Source organism: Zootermopsis nevadensis, unplaced genomic scaffold (assembly GCF_977971745.1).
Source record: "Zootermopsis nevadensis isolate Lab colony 2312 unplaced genomic scaffold, Znev_1.0 Znev_ptg000022l, whole genome shotgun sequence".
Taxonomy (NCBI): Eukaryota; Metazoa; Arthropoda; class Insecta; order Blattodea; family Termopsidae; genus Zootermopsis; species Zootermopsis nevadensis.
Genome location: NW_028259154.1, coordinates 27007836 through 27023489, shown reverse-complemented (window position 1 = coordinate 27023489; position 15654 = coordinate 27007836). Strand labels below are relative to the sequence as shown.

The following is a 15654-nucleotide window of genomic DNA, read 5'->3' as shown; positions in this document are numbered from 1 at the left end:
TAAATCAACCGTTCTTAGCCTTTCCGAGTTCTGTTCCCCACATTGACTCTGTATTATCGAATCGTTGTTCTCAAGTTTATATAAATGAGATCAATTTATTACAAGTTTTTCAAAAAGCTACTGAGGTGGTTCTAGTATCACAAATATTCATATGTTATTCGTACTCAGTAATTTTATTTTTTAAAAAAAATCTGTAATTAATGAGATATTCGACACTTCATGTGCGTGAGTAATTTTCCAAAATCAGGTTTCGTTCTGCAGCCCTCCAAGTGTTGATCAGTGAAACTCGTTCTCGTTATTAACTTCTCGTTCTACGCGAGCTCAACAGTTGCTCACGGCGGTACACACCGCCTGATGCTTATTACATTAACAGCGAGTGTTTCCTGATATCACGTGACTATTTTAGAGTTCACAGGGTCACGCAGAATGACTACAAATGTACGCGGGCCGCTCAAAACATCAGACTGACGCGCAAAGAGCAGTTTGATCGGAGCTTCCTGCTTTATGGTCACGAACCATTCGAAATAAAAACACACATATTTATATGCGTACATACGTGAAATGTGCGTTACACGTGATGAGTTATAAAAATGGCGGCTGTACGAAAGTCTTTTTCACCAGTCCGTTACATTTCACGGAATATGATTAATCGTCACGACACGTGATACTACAGGGTGGACACAAACTCATGGTTCGGCTTTAAAGAAGTAGGCCCAATCTCATTACTTGTAATCAGTTACATAACTTGTCCATAAGAGGCACTTCTTGAGGGTCGTAACTATTTGCGGAAATTATCTTTTGTCAGCCCGAAAAATGTTTCAAGCCCCTCACAATATCTACCCCCTCGTACCCCTCGTTATATGTGATATTGCCTGGGTTTGAGCAGAAAATGTGATGATGCTTTCCTTTACGAGTCACTGCAGATTTTGAGTTGGCACCCCTGTTCTAGTTTCCGAGTGCTGCCTCCTCCTAACGCTCAATGTTGGTAGTTCTGGTTGAGTGTGCACGCGTATAGCTTCTCATACTGCCGTTTCAAGATATCCCCATAAGCGCAATAATTCCAACGGGGTGTAGCTTCAAAATGGCGTAAGATGTCCCCCCCCCAGGCCCAGAATTTCATATCCCAAGAACCTGAATTTCTAGCATTTCTACGTCTAATTCTGTCTATTAAAACCCATTACTGTAATCAGTTTTCAGTTACAGTAAATATATTGTAAACATTTTCCTGTGCGTCAGTCTGTATCAAATCCTTTTATACAGCGTCATCAGTTTCTCCTTGTTTACGTATCGTTGCTAGGCAACAACCGATTGTACAGTGCAAGAGCGATTTATAGTATCCAGCGCCGTCTCGTTGCTTGGCAACGTTTAATTCATAAAGCGATCACCTGATAATAACAGAAAATTGGCCAAGGTAAATATTAGCATAAAAACGAGCAATTCCATTCAAGTAAGTTTATTTTAAGCGACAGCCGGGCTTTAGAACTCTCGTCTTAACTCGCGATTGTGTGAAATTGTGCGTCTGCTTTGATTTCGCTCTGAATGTTTCACGTTTACTCAGAAACAAGCGAGGCGTGTGATGGAGGGCTCTCTCTCTCTCTTTCATATGTGAGAGAGAGAGAGAGAGAGAGCCTCAGGTACAGCACTGGCTAAGTGCATGCATTCATGTTAGTAATGAAAGACATTTCCGAGGTATCATTTGCTGCTAATTCGCAATTTGCAGTCTACTGTGGACTACATTATTCAACCTAGCGTATTAGCCTGCGAGGTTACCATTGAACTTCATTAACCATCACTTCAGATTACGATTGAATGAGCGAGTGATTGGAAATCACTGGTTCAAAGTTCTGGCTAAAAATTGCCCTGATCTTCTCTTATCAACTCTGTAGTTACTACGACTGCAGGTGTGCATGATCTGATTGGAGGAACATTTTATCTGAAATTTTCATATACTTGTGGCCGTCAGGTGCACAGTCCGATTAAAAAGTCTGTAACATTTTCGAAAAAAACGTCGCCCGGTGCAGCTCGGCGCAATTTAACGTACGGATAACCTGCTTGCGACCAAACAACTTCAAGGATCACAAATCCCTCTTGATAAAATGACTCGCTTAGCCTTTCAATGAACTGTCCCGCCTTTTATGGAACCCCCTATGATTCATTACCGTGTGCACAGAAGTCTGTCACTGTACCATGTCCTAAACCACATGATCCGTTTCACATTTTCACACCCCGTTTCTTCAAGTTCGCTGTCAGCAGTGTTATACCATCTATGCCTAGGTCTGTAAAGTGGCCTTTTTCTTTCATTACTTCTGTATGCATTTCTAATTTCTATCCTAAATAGCCCATTCGTCGTGTGTACAACATGAGTCCTCTTAAAGAAGGCAGAAATTAATTGGTCTCTGTGCACGTCTGTCTCCAGTAGAGCAAGGCCTTTTTCAGAATTTGGGTTTGATTTCCTTTGGCTCCCAGTATCATGCCGTGATATGACTGAAAATGTTTCATGTTGGCTGCAATCATTCATACTCTCGAATCCCTTGCGTTTGTTTACACCAGTTCAGCTGTAAAATGAGAGCATTTCGCGATGTTTTATTACAGACGACAAAGTACGTGTCCAAGTTAATTGGACAGTAATCTTAATGAGTTTCTTTAATGAAAAGTTGGAATTAAAAGAGGGCAGTGAATTGGATTTTTCCGCTCCGACTATCTTCACTGTGTCAGTACGCTGATGCTGAAAAGCTCCTCCACGGTTGAGATTTGAACCGGCAAACTCCTTCGTGACTGAGGACGTCGTCCAACGCCGATTTCTAAATTTCGATTGCTCTGATGACCACGCCTTTATTTGTCGGCTTACAGAATGGACGAGGAAACAGAAATTAAAAAGAGTCGAAAGAGTTTGATGACCCGAATGGTAGGCACTCGTGGTTCGTATTCGGGATGTCCTGGGTCCTCACATCTGCTTTTCGCAGTTTTACCGAGTCTCTCCAGGCGATTTCTTGGATAGTGCCTTAAATTAAGCCACGATCTCTTCCTTTCATGTTCTTCCCAAGTCATTACTCAGTAATCGTCCCATCATTTGACTTGGATAATCCGAGCGGTTGACGATGTCCTTAAATAAACCGCAAAGTAAAGCAGAATTTAGATAAATAGGACTGGGAGTAGAACGAGCTGACCTGTGGCCGTGTGTCATTAAAATATCACTTCGAAAGAACAAATTTGGAGAACGTAATTTTGAAAGATGCGCGTGTTACGCCACTGAGCTTTAAAGCTTTAATGCGAATCCGTCAGATATTCCGGAATCATGGATGATCTGTCTTTTTTTCCCAGTGTTATTCAATTTTCAAAATTATGCTCGCGAACGAAAGACACCCCTCGGTTTGTTTCGGGGCGGAGGGTGGGGGTGGGGGGGGGGCTGCTGGTTCTTCTGTGAAACATCTGCTGCGTCTATTCCGATGTCTGTAAAAGCGAATAAAGAACGAGGAAAGAATAACGAACACGAACTAAAGGAAATTATTTTTACCTCGAAGACGCCGAAGACCTTTTTCTTAATTTTATTTGTTCTCACCCCCACCCCACCCCACCCCACCCCTTCGTCTGCAGCCTCTTAATTCAGTGACGTCTTCGCGAATCAATGATGTCTCTGTCTTCTTGCATCTTTCTTCCTTCCTTCAAAAAATACTTTGCTGAAAGTCACCGCTGGATTGATAACCGCTGAACCGAAAAGAATCAAAGAGAAGACGACGAAGAAATTGGAGGAAACTTGCCTTCTGCCGTCCCTACGCGACCTTCGCCCTTATGCCCTTCCGCAGAGAGGTTCTCATCCAACTGAAGCGAAGCTTTCTGACCGATTCAAATGCAGTGTTAAAAAGAAGTCTTCATCAAAGTTTTTTAACTCGACGTCTAAGTGATGAAAAGTTCTTGATATTAAATCTAAAAACTAGCGAATTATACAGTCACATTCCTTTTTCTGATGGTTCAAGTCTTCACGCTTGCCTTGTTGTTTGGTATGCGTGAAGAATTTTGTGTTGACTTGTGGAAAATAAAATAGAAGTGACGGGCATTCGTAACTTGCCGCGTTACCTTTCAGTGCTTGTCAAAACAAAACAAAAGAAAAGACAACATTCCCCCTTAATAGGGGTAGAAAGTGTACCTAAAGACTTGGGAACTTCATCTTCATAACGAAAAGAAAATTAAATAATTTTGTAACATCGCTCTCCGTTCATGCTCGTTTAGAAAGTCAATTTGTTATTCTCCGTGGTCAGGGGCAGAGACTGAGGAGGGAGTTTAAGAATAAAGATCCGAGGATAATAGATTGACAGATGAAAGAAGAAGTTACGGGAGAATTGAGATATTTACACAGTGAGACGCTTCATAATGTGCACTGTACCAACTATTTGTCGGTGCCATCAAATCGCGGACATGACACGTGGCAATGAAATTTTGTCCACAAATGGAGACATAAGATTAGGAGGAAGGATAATATTAAAATAAATCTTAGAGAATACGGTATGACGTGTGGTCTAGTTCTCAGGCGTCGCTGTGTGTGTCCTATGTTCTAACTCCGGTGGTTTCCTTCCGATCTGCTTATGGAGAGAGATGTTTTATATCTCAGTGTCGAATTTGCCCTTAATATCACCTGGAATTTTATGGGATACTTTGCCCCCATTTGTGCATCGTTATCTAATCGTATTTGTTCATGTTTCATTATGCCTCTTAGTGTATTATCTGTTCAGAGACGATCTGAGGGTTTGCATTTCGGACATTGCCATCAACAGTTTCTAATCTCTCGATCACAAAACCAGGTTCTAGTGAGGTTTGAGGTTCTCGCGGTGGTATTCTGGGATACCATGTCCTACATACCAGAGTTTCAAAGGAAGGTACTTCATCCCTGAAGATTGAGGCAGTATGTTCTTCCGAAACACTCGTGCCAATCCACAAGTCACAATCCAGAATGCCTTCCTGATATTTCGACGTATGTTTTACCCAGTTTTTGCTTACCAAAATCGTAGAATGACTGAAGAATCTTGCGTCATTTCCCTTCAAGCTACAGACAACAGACTGTCACGACTCGCAGCTACTTTTCTGTGCGTCTGTAATTTAGTATGATATACGTATATCCCGTTCTAGTTCGATACTTTGATTATAAAGCCCTTAAGCTGTTCGCGTCCTGAATTTGTTCTCTTGTAATCCTATTAGGATTTTATGTTGCGGGTTTTGTAGTTTGTTCCATTTCACCGTTGCCATGACTACACGCACACGGTGGACCCACATTCCGTATCCCTGAGTGGTTTCCATCCCCGATCCAGTGAGCCATCTTGCAGTATAAAGAGAGTTGAATTAGTTAAGAAGAGAGCGGGCTTCTGACTCTCAGAATTGATGTCTTCTGACCTGCGGAAATTACGTACTCGGTTACGTGAACGGCTTCTGGGCTAGTCCGCCCTGAGGTGGCGACGAACTCCCGATTTCCCAGCCCACGTGTAACACAGATCTGTTTATTCATTTCGAATTCTTCCGTCTTCAGCAAATAATTGACTGTCTAGAGGGGAAATCCCGGCCGATTAAATTTCAGTTACTGTAGCCTAGTAAGTAACAAGGTCTGCTGGCCTCGCTTGCAGTGACCATCAGCTCTAATGTCTGCCTTCGTCTTCGTGAAATTTACGTCCTCTGCCCTTGGGGTCACCATTCCTCTTTCCTCTTTCGTCTCCTGCCTCATTAGGCTGTTGAGATTGCACCAACTTCGTAGTCACGTCCACCTTCGAGGAATCCAAAACACGAATGAAACTTCGCTCCAGTGGGAATCGTTTACAGAAATTTTACGGAATCCTCGTAGCTCAGTTCTGTCTTGAGAAGTGTTGTCGTTCGGTCTTCGGCATTCGGGACCAGCAGAACCGGGTGTGCAAAAAGATGTTTTCTTAACTGGAAATGCTTTTTAGTAGCGATGATGGTCAGACTCTTGGAGTTCACGGAGCGATGCCTAAATGCAGCAGCGGTTAATATTGTCTCGCCGATAGGTGTAATTAACGGAAATAGGGGTAGTTAAAATCGTATACAGTTTAAGAGAAAGTGTACACGTTAGAATTGAAATGAGCCAATCATACGAAATCTTAATAGGGAATCCTGAATGAGACAAATACGAAGACTTCTTTTATCAGAAATAGGATATGAGAGTGTGGATTGGATTCGTCTGGCTCGTGGCTCGGGCCAGTGTCGTGTTCTTGTGAACACGATGATGAATCATCGTGTTCCGTAAAAGAATGGGAGTTTTCTGACCAGGCACTTGGTGTGTTGTGGTACTTTGACGTTTCAATTTCGTAGTGTAAACTGTTGATGTCGTGACCAGGCCGTCAGACGCTTGCCATCGATACGCCTTTTTGTGAACACCCTGTTGGGTCTGATGCGATCCCTATGCTGGATGTGCGCCGTTGTCACTATGGTTACTGCGTGTTGTCGCGACTTCCAATGTTTAACAGACGCATTGGTATTCAAACTGTTTCTTCCGATCCCCAATTGGGCGCCACGAGGCATAATAACATCATCATTGTCGCCCGACACATTCAGACGGCACGGGACGGCGCTTATGCGTCTGAATTCAACAAACACGGATTCAGTTCCATCGAGTCCTTACGGAATTGTACCGAAGAACATGCATTTACCTACATTTCCCAGTATAACCTGCGAAGGCAATTGAATGTTCATTGTCTGTAGAAATATCTCTTAAGCGGTGAGCCATGAGAGAGATCAGAAGCAAATTTGGTTTAAATGGGAGTAGAAAAAATTGTGTATAAGACTGTAAGAACTCTTATCAGTGTGATATGAGCCTGAAGTGAGTTAAACTGAATGTATTGTAATCGGGAAAAAAAATTTTGATTCAGCTAGTCAAAATCTCCCCGCCTTTTATTCAACCGGGAGGTCCTTTTTGCTGTTCAGAAAGGCCTACCACTGGTCTCAGATAAATTCAGTCCACATTTTCCACTGTTTCATTAAGATAAATTTTAATATCATCCTCAGTTCTACGCCGGATTCCGCGATGTTATCTCTTCGCTTCAATTTATGCAGTGTCGCTTATCTCGTGCTACATGCCCAACCAATGTCATACTTCATTTTATAATTCTGGTAAAACATTTGGTGAAGAATGCACCTTTACGCAATTTAGGTCCAAATATTCTCTTCTAATAATTCTTCGTTCTCCAAAGTTTTCGGCGTAGTGTACGTGGTATTTGTAAGTTGGTTGTAACTTTACGACGTTGGCAGCCCTTACGACTTGTTTGGCTGTGTGCGCCGTCTGACACGTAAACAGCAGTTGGCAGCCGTGTCCAGGCCGAATTCTACCTCTCTTCATTAGCCTCTCAGCAAAGTAATGAGTTTCCTTACTAATAAAAGACGCAGGTTGATGAGAACGGCTCGTTATATGTATTTAACACACATCTTGGCTATAATAAATTTCTTTGTTAAATTTAATGAAAATGGATGCTCGTTTTTCACAATGCTTATGTCTGCTAAAAGAATCTAAGGCTGGAGCAATATATTAAAGTCTAAAAATTTTTTTATTATATTTTGAAACTGTGCAGGAGAAGGGCAGTTTTGTTTGTGTACAATATTCCACGCCTTTCCATGTTATTTTTAAGGCTCATTAATCACGCTTATCATCGCCATATGACCCTCTGGTGAAAGAGGTTTTGAGTGTGTTAGCCACTGAACTACACGGTAAAGGGATTCTGGTGTAGAAACCCCCCCGCCCTCGCCCCTCAACTGCTACACAGCTGAAGCGTATAATCTGTGTGTCAAAGTGACGCAGAGATGCAGACGAGAAACTGCAGGCCTTCCTGTCTAACCGAAACGTCATAACTTCTCGTTACTTGAGCAGAGATTCTTTGCACCAACTATAGTAAAGTGGTTTTGCTGGGTTCCTCCAAGTAAATTTCAGGGAAGTTTCTTAAAATTGTCCACGACCACATGTTTTCGAATTCATCATTCAGCCTCCCCCTCCTTTCCATCACATAATTAACCAACTGATTTTTCTGCGTGTTTCGTTGATAAGCAAAAATATTCTTTCAGGTGTAACAAAAATATAATCAATTAATTTAATTTGTTTTGCGAATTTCTGTGAGAAAGTCATTGCGTTTGCCCTTTGTCTCTCTGCTAACTCGTACATCCTGTACCCTGGGAAAGAGCCATTGATGGTGGTGATTGTTTGCCACGCAAAGTGCACCTCAGAGCCGTTTTGGATACTACCGATGGCCATTAGGCGAATTTGAAATTTTCCTAATTCCATACATCAGGGTCTTCAGAACCTGATGGTTAAAATATTAACCACCTTTCATTATCTTGTTCAGAAGAACCCGCCACAGCTTTGTCAGTCCAGTCCACACACACCCATAAAATTTCTTTAAATATATTCCAGTGTTATCATCACATCTTCCTATCTGTCTCCCAAGTTATTTATTTCCTTTCTGGTTTTCCGACTAAAACAAAAAATTGTTGTATTTGAATTGTCAGAAACTTAACAGCAGCTCCGCCCTGTTCGATCATCGTGAAGCTGTGAACCATCTCGAAGTACAAGTTCCGTCTGTCTTACTTTTCTGACACGTGTCCCGAGTGGACCGCCTTTCACGTGTTTCTGCGTTTATCAACCTTTAAAGGAAAGTGGTAACTATACGTACCACCTGCTTTGTGTCTTGTACGATTCACGGTATAAATAGCGAATGTTTCCGTAAAAACTATTACTCAGTTAATCGTTGTAGTGGTGAAGTGTTGTGTTTTCTTTGCGGTTCGAACTGAATTCTAAAATAGTACTCTGACGATGTTCGTCTTCAGATGGCGGCTTTTTCACAGCGATGGCCACAGGACTCACCGACGTAATACGACAATAATTGTCGTGTCATAAACAACTATCAAGACACAGCCTTCCAACTGTTTCTCGTTACTGAGCTGAAAATTGTTACTCAGTTCTGGCTCTGTCACTGATAAGAGAAACCACTGAACCTACTACGTGAATTATTTTTATTTAATGTTTTATGCGCGGAATATTTTAATTTAATATTTCCTGATTTATGTATTTTAATTAAATGAGCATCACGAATTAATGGGTTCAACTTAAAATTACGTTGGTATTTAGGAATATTAAAAATTTACTATCAGCGTTCGAATGACTTAAATTTATTTTTCATTTCGAGTCATGTGGGCGTGTCATGCTAAAACTTACTGGTTCTACTTGTTTTTGCCTTAAAGAAATTTGCTGTAAATATAAGTTACTCGTTGTCAGTGGAATAGAGTTCACATTTCATTAAGATCTGTTTTAATGTTATCATCTTATAAATATCTGAAGTGGTTTCTCCCCCTCAGATATACCGACTAAAGTTTTATAAAATTCTGCTCATTATTTCGTTCTGAGATAACGTCAGTCAGTGTTACCATCCTTACACCCGTAAAAAAATCACATAGTTTTGCGTATCTCAATATTTTCGCTTTTCACATGGGAGAACGGAAGACGGAAGTTTGTAGTAGCGAGCATTTGCCGAATTTAATGTGCGTTATTTATTCGTAAATTAAACTTTGATTTGTTGCCAGACGTTTAAGCCTCGCGTAATTTTTGGGTCCTGCGTTGTGATCCGACTCATGTGAACATGTTCACTTGTACTTCCAAGTTTCTTACTGCAGTCTAATAGACCTTGTGTTTCTGTTTATGGTATTTTGACTTTACCCAGTAAGTTATCATTTATCACATGCCACCGCGTTAATTAACCTTTCAGCAAATGAATAAGGCAGAACTAATTACTATCCTTAACACCTTAGTAATTAGCACGTTTTCTGGGAATGTGTAGTCAATCGTTCCAGGGAAATTAAGTCTTTGTCGTCAAGAGCGGAAACCAAGGAACGTAACGCAAACAGACGTTTCATACATAAAGGCCGCGCAGTGGCGTTACCATGACGATCAATAAAAGTAGTGGAAGTCACCTCTCTAGCCTGTGACGTGTGAGGGCAGGAAGTGATCATCATTGACTACGGATGGGCTAGGAAGCGTTTGGAAACTCCAGACGCCGATTGGTTGATAAATTGATATCTGGTCTTGTTCATGAATCAGATAACGAATTAAGAGAAACCGTATACCGCCCTTAAGATGGAGGCATTATTCTTTCCGAAACCCTGCTATCTGCCTACAGGTCCACACGTCTCATATTCACCGCCAAGAAAACCCGACGTCGAGCTTAAATTACGAAGAATCGATCGTCTTCGTATGTGTAGGATTTCAACATCACAAGGGTTTATTGATACGAGTGGGAGGACCGTAAAATGTTTGATGTATGGTGATTAGACAGTCGCTTTGATGATTGATTTATGATGATTTGATTTGACGTTGACAAAACAGCTAGTGATTTACACTGAATGATGCCGACAGGTGAAATTATTTTGGTGTAGACCACGAAATGGCGTGGTAACATACACGACCTCTGTGGGTCTTTTACTGCATAATAGACCTGATTTACAACGACTACGTTCAGGGGATGCTAACCTAACCACCGGGTTCAGGTGTCGTACAGGGTCCAGGGATGGATTCGGGATAGTTGATGCAGGGAAAATAATACGTCATGCAGAACTGACCAGTTATGTTTTCCATATAAAAGACCCTGAATTTTACGTTTGCATGTGCTAAAGGTCGAAGTTTAAGCTGTCATGTCTGCCAGAGTGAATAAAAAATATAATATCTCTGATTATTATCGTACTCCGGCCCTCTGCCTATGTTCCCCTTCCTCGCAAACGAATGCTTCCCGATCTGTTATTATTTCTCCGACTGTTTGCAAAAAGCCGTTCCGATCGGTCATCGCACGCAACTCTTAGCGCATTACAGGCGCAAGGGACATCTTAGGCGTTGTAATATTTTCAGTACCTCAAAACCACGCGACACGAGATTAAGTAATGCCTTTATGGCATCAGTGCTTCAGAAGTTAAGGATTGAGATTTCCTGACAAGACAGTTTAATTCGATTGTGTTTCGCGCGGCTTTGTCTATCTTCAAGGAGTTTTGTGAATTTGACTTGATTTAGGCGAGTTTACGCCTGTTAACTGTCTCATAACTCGAATTACTGGTCCAAACCTCCTTGTAAGTTGATTTTGGCTTGGGAGCAGACACTTAGTGCCAAATTTCGTGGAAATCTGTCGACTCGTTTCGGAGATGAGCACAGAGAGCGCGTTCAGATGACAGTCGAAGATGCAAGAAACGAGAGCTTAGAAATATGAGGATTTTTTTTTATTTTGCGCTAGAATTTCTGTGACAAATTTTGAAAATGAACAGAGTTTGTTTCGTAGGTTGCTGTTGTTGCAGACGCTTGTTCAACCGATGATGATAGTTCACGTTGAGGAACTGAAGTAGGGCGAGAAGGTCTTCGTCCCTTGAGTGCGCACTTACTGTCCTATTAGAGCATTCTGAATAATTGGGACACAACATTGTGCTCAAATGATAATTATTATCAAACTTCTCGTGTGGTGTCTCATCAGGAGCGGAAGTTAATTGTCTTAATCTGATGTTGGCCTTATTTACATAATTTTACTATGCACATTCGACGACCTAGGTGTAGATGGGAGGATAATATTAAAACGGGTCTTTAAGAAATAGGATGTGAGCGTCACATTATATACATTTGGCTCGAGATAAGGTCAAAATCGCGGGCTGTAGTGAACGCGACAGTGACCCTTAGTGACATCACGGAAGGCTAGAAATTTCTTCAATTGACGAACGAATATAATCTTGTGACGTGGGATCCTTGTCCAAGTAGTTAATTAGACACACTTCAACTTTATTTAGTCATGATGTGTGTGCGTTTGTATGTCGACAGGGAGGGAGGTGGCCAGGGACATTACAAATTCTCACGCTCGCAATAGGAATAATAGGAATTGTGTGGAACCTCGTTCGATGATAAGAGTTGGCTGATAGAAAAGGGTTCCCGAGGTGATGTGTTTTGTTCTCCATCGGAAATCCATCTTCCGTTTCTCCACGCTGTCTACCTGCCTTGATGCGTGTAAACATGCAGACACTGCCTGAAGTCGTCTCTCCCTGACAAATACGAAGATTAATTTCTTTGTTGAGGTTATGTTGGGGTGTGAATGATAAATTCTGTTACGTTTTCAAAAGAGTCCGCGAGCCGATACTAAAACGCGACTATCATCAGTCATCTTGGAAGGCCGAACATGGGTTCAGGTTCTGGTGATTTTAATCATACGTAGCTAATGAATTTGTTCAATCCTCTGTTGGTCGAAAGAATGTCGTTGTTTTAGAAAGGAAACTTTGTTTATTAGTGTTTAAGTGCAATGGATAAAGTTTATCATGGGTAAGCGAGACTGATTAATTGTAGATTTTCTCACTAGACTAGATGTATAACAGATGTATTATAATACAGAGACCCAAAACAAGCCAGTTACTTTCTTATCGTCTACTTCTTCCTGTTCATCGTTCCCCGTTTTGTTCTTGTATTTCATCGGAATCTCATGATGGGTCCAGCGGTAGGGTCTTTGAACTTCTACCTAGTGATTCATTAATTCCCAAGCCGTGAAGACGTATGAAGGCGTGGAGGTTAAGCTCTACGCCCTCGAAACCTAGGAACCGCGCGTGGTTTTCTCTGGGCACGACATATTCTCTGTGTGTGTGTCATATCTCGTACATATAACGCTGTTGCTCTCAGTACCGGCTTCGCACCCTGCCCCCTCCTAGTGCCGTTCTTTCCCTCTGCGATTTTCGTTCGTCCCTTCCTGTGTTCGCCTGCCTGTGACCTGCAGGTTCACAGAGAGACGGACCTGCCTCCGTGTCGGGCTTCGTATGTAGCGTACATGTAAAAGGGACCCTGGACACCAGCTAATGGGGGGACTGTTGACTCAGGTTGTTGGGGTGCCACTTCTTGGAATCCTGTGACGTTGTCCTTTTTCTCACAGGATATCACCGAACTGATGCATGTGCCCTCAGCAAACAACATAAGTCTTGCTTCGTGGTACATCAGTTAAAGTTATACTCAGAGTCTAAATCATTTTGTTTCTGGAACGATGCCTCCACATGCACACACTTCTTCATGGCAGGAATTATCGTCCCTAGAAGGATCGGTAATTCAGCTACCTTCTCAATCTGCCCAGTTTTATTCTTATGGGAGCAATAGGACATGAGTGTATTTTTCAACTCATCTGCATATATAGTGGTCTTGGAACCTATGTGAATGGAGATTACATCAGGACCAGATATCCATAATAATGTTCGGATTGTCTTCATCCGCTCCTAGGACAAGATGTTCAGAATTAAAGAATGATTTTTGAACTGGAGTAAAGGTGGTCCCGGATTGTAAGCACTCGAAACTGGAATGTTGCTTGAACATACACGAGATGGGGTTTAACGTTTTGTGTAATTAAATTAACACTGAGACGTAAATTAGGTAACGCAGGATGAGCGTTGTTAACCGTTTGAACCACGAAATTCGTCAAAAAATATTTAAGAATTCAGTCTGTACCTCAAAGAAAACACAGCTTATCTCCATTACAGCGATCATTTTGGTTAATTAGGTTTATTGAAATAATCGTTGTTTATTCAGATCGTGGTGCGAAACAATTTGTATTTTGTGAGCAAAATGCAGAATTATTTGATGTTGAGGCGTGTGGTAGAAATAGTTACTGATATGTTTTAAAGTGGCATCTACAGTTTAATTATGGGTTCCTGAACATGATCTTGTGGTCAGTTTAGTGACGCTGTTACGAAGAGTAAGTAAAGGTAATCCTACTTACCGCAAAGCTGACGGTTCGTTCCTTGACCTGAATGGTCGTGCCTCGCCAGCAGTGCCGTGGTTTATATGCGGATGAGCTTTTTTTGAGGCGTGCTGGAAAATGCAGGAAAAACCCTGGCGGACGCAGCTGACGCTTTCCCGCGAAATTATTCCTGTTCTTTCTCCTCGTGTACCCCTTATTTTAACACAGCTACTGAATCAGATCTAAATTCAGTCGGCCTATTAGCAATTCCGAGAAGTTTACACACCGTAATTCAAAATAAGGATGGACACACGTGATAGGTTTAGAATAACCATGGATTCTAATTAATACATTTTAATATACGTACATCTTCTTGTCACATTCTACACAGAACTGATGCAGTCTCGTACAAAATATATTATAAGAACAGGAATTTGTTTCATATTGTGGTCCTCTGGGTTGTGACCCCGTATTATTATGACGTTTCGGAGAAAAATCTGGCCCATGAACTGTGTGTGTTAACTTCTGTGGGTATCCACCCTGCAGATATGTAGCTAAGTCATTTACCAAGTGATATTTCACGTTCTCAGGGCGACGAGTCTGAATGCAGCTGTTTTTTGGGATGTTGCGCCGTGTAGAAATTGGCCGACGTTTCAGAGGTAGTTACTACCTCAGGGCGAGCCCTGATGTTGGAACGTCGGTAAGTTTGTACCAGATTTCACGGCGCTGTAACCCATAAGACAGCCATCTTCAGGTAGTTTACCGCATTGCATAACAATTTATGCCAGATAAATGTTCTTCATGCGTACGACGTTTAAATATTTACGGATTCTCTCTCTGTTACAGGAGCTAAAGCTGCCAGCAACACACTTCATCACCAGGTAACGTTACAACGAATTATCTGTAATCATGTACCGGTTATTGGTTTGATTGGTTGGAGTGCAAGTGACGTGTGTATCTTACTGGCGTCAGTGCTGCCAACTGTACACACTTTTTTTGTTATGTTGTAGAAATTTATTTCCCTGCTCACTATAAAGAACGTTCGGTTGTCGTAAAGCACACGTAGGACGTCTGAAGTTTCGTAGTTTATGTTTTCGATGTTGAATTTCGTTAGACATGTGGCAGAGAGGAAGACTGTAAAACTGTGTTGAATTGGGGCCATACGGTAATGAAACTATCAGACCGAACAGCTACAACGTTTACAAAGGATCACTGACAACCGAATCAGAAAGCCGCTGTATCAATATACACTGACGGACGAAGATGCAGGATCGTCCGACAAAGAGATGGAACAGGAGATATTTTATTTGCAAGGTGTTACGCATAATAATATTAAGTATTGACCGACTGACGTTTCGGAAGATCGTACTGTCTCATCATCAGAGCACTAACCGTACTGATGTTGAAGACCACAGACACTTCTCAGTCGTCGGCAGATCTTACCAGACTGCACACACGACATTCCTCAGAAGACCGCCATCTTCATACTCATTGAGAAGGTGAAATTAATTTTGTTTAACTAGCTTAGCCGGCAATCCTGATCACTGCTAGTGGCGTATGAACATGCAAGGGGCTTAGAATTTTGAAAACCACCTTTGTTCTTGGTCGTAAGGCAACAGTGAATTTTAAGAGGCTTGGTGATCTAAAACTGGCACAGTCACACACCACCTTCGTTTCAATGCTTCATTTTTCACTTAAGACGATTGAAGGAAATTTCCGTCTTGACAGTTTGTCCCCTTCCCCAATCTTTAAAGCGGAAAAGGATGCTGTTTGGTTTTAACTGGGAAATTACTCCTTTTGACGAGAAGTTTTTTCATTTTCCCCCTTTGATGGAAACATGTTCTTTTCTTGAGGGAAAGTATCGAGGTAGTTCGCGCTCCGGAAAATCTTTTAGGCTTGAAACGCTATAAAAGTTTTGCTTCCTACAGACAGGAGACGCCTACAT

The 15654-nt window shown here is 41.7% G+C and overlaps 1 protein-coding gene across 7 annotated transcripts in view; it reads left to right on the top strand.

The window, feature by feature from the left end:
• The window catches only part of LOC110829231 (uncharacterized), a 300697-nt gene that overhangs the window by 157464 nt on the left and 127579 nt on the right, over positions 1–15654 (top strand). For all 7 annotated transcript variants that reach the window (XM_087353953.1, XM_087353952.1, XM_022062755.2 and 4 more), the window contains one exon: positions 14556–14590. The gene's annotated coding sequence lies outside the window, so the exon portion shown is untranslated. The remainder of the gene's footprint in view (positions 1–14555; positions 14591–15654) is intronic.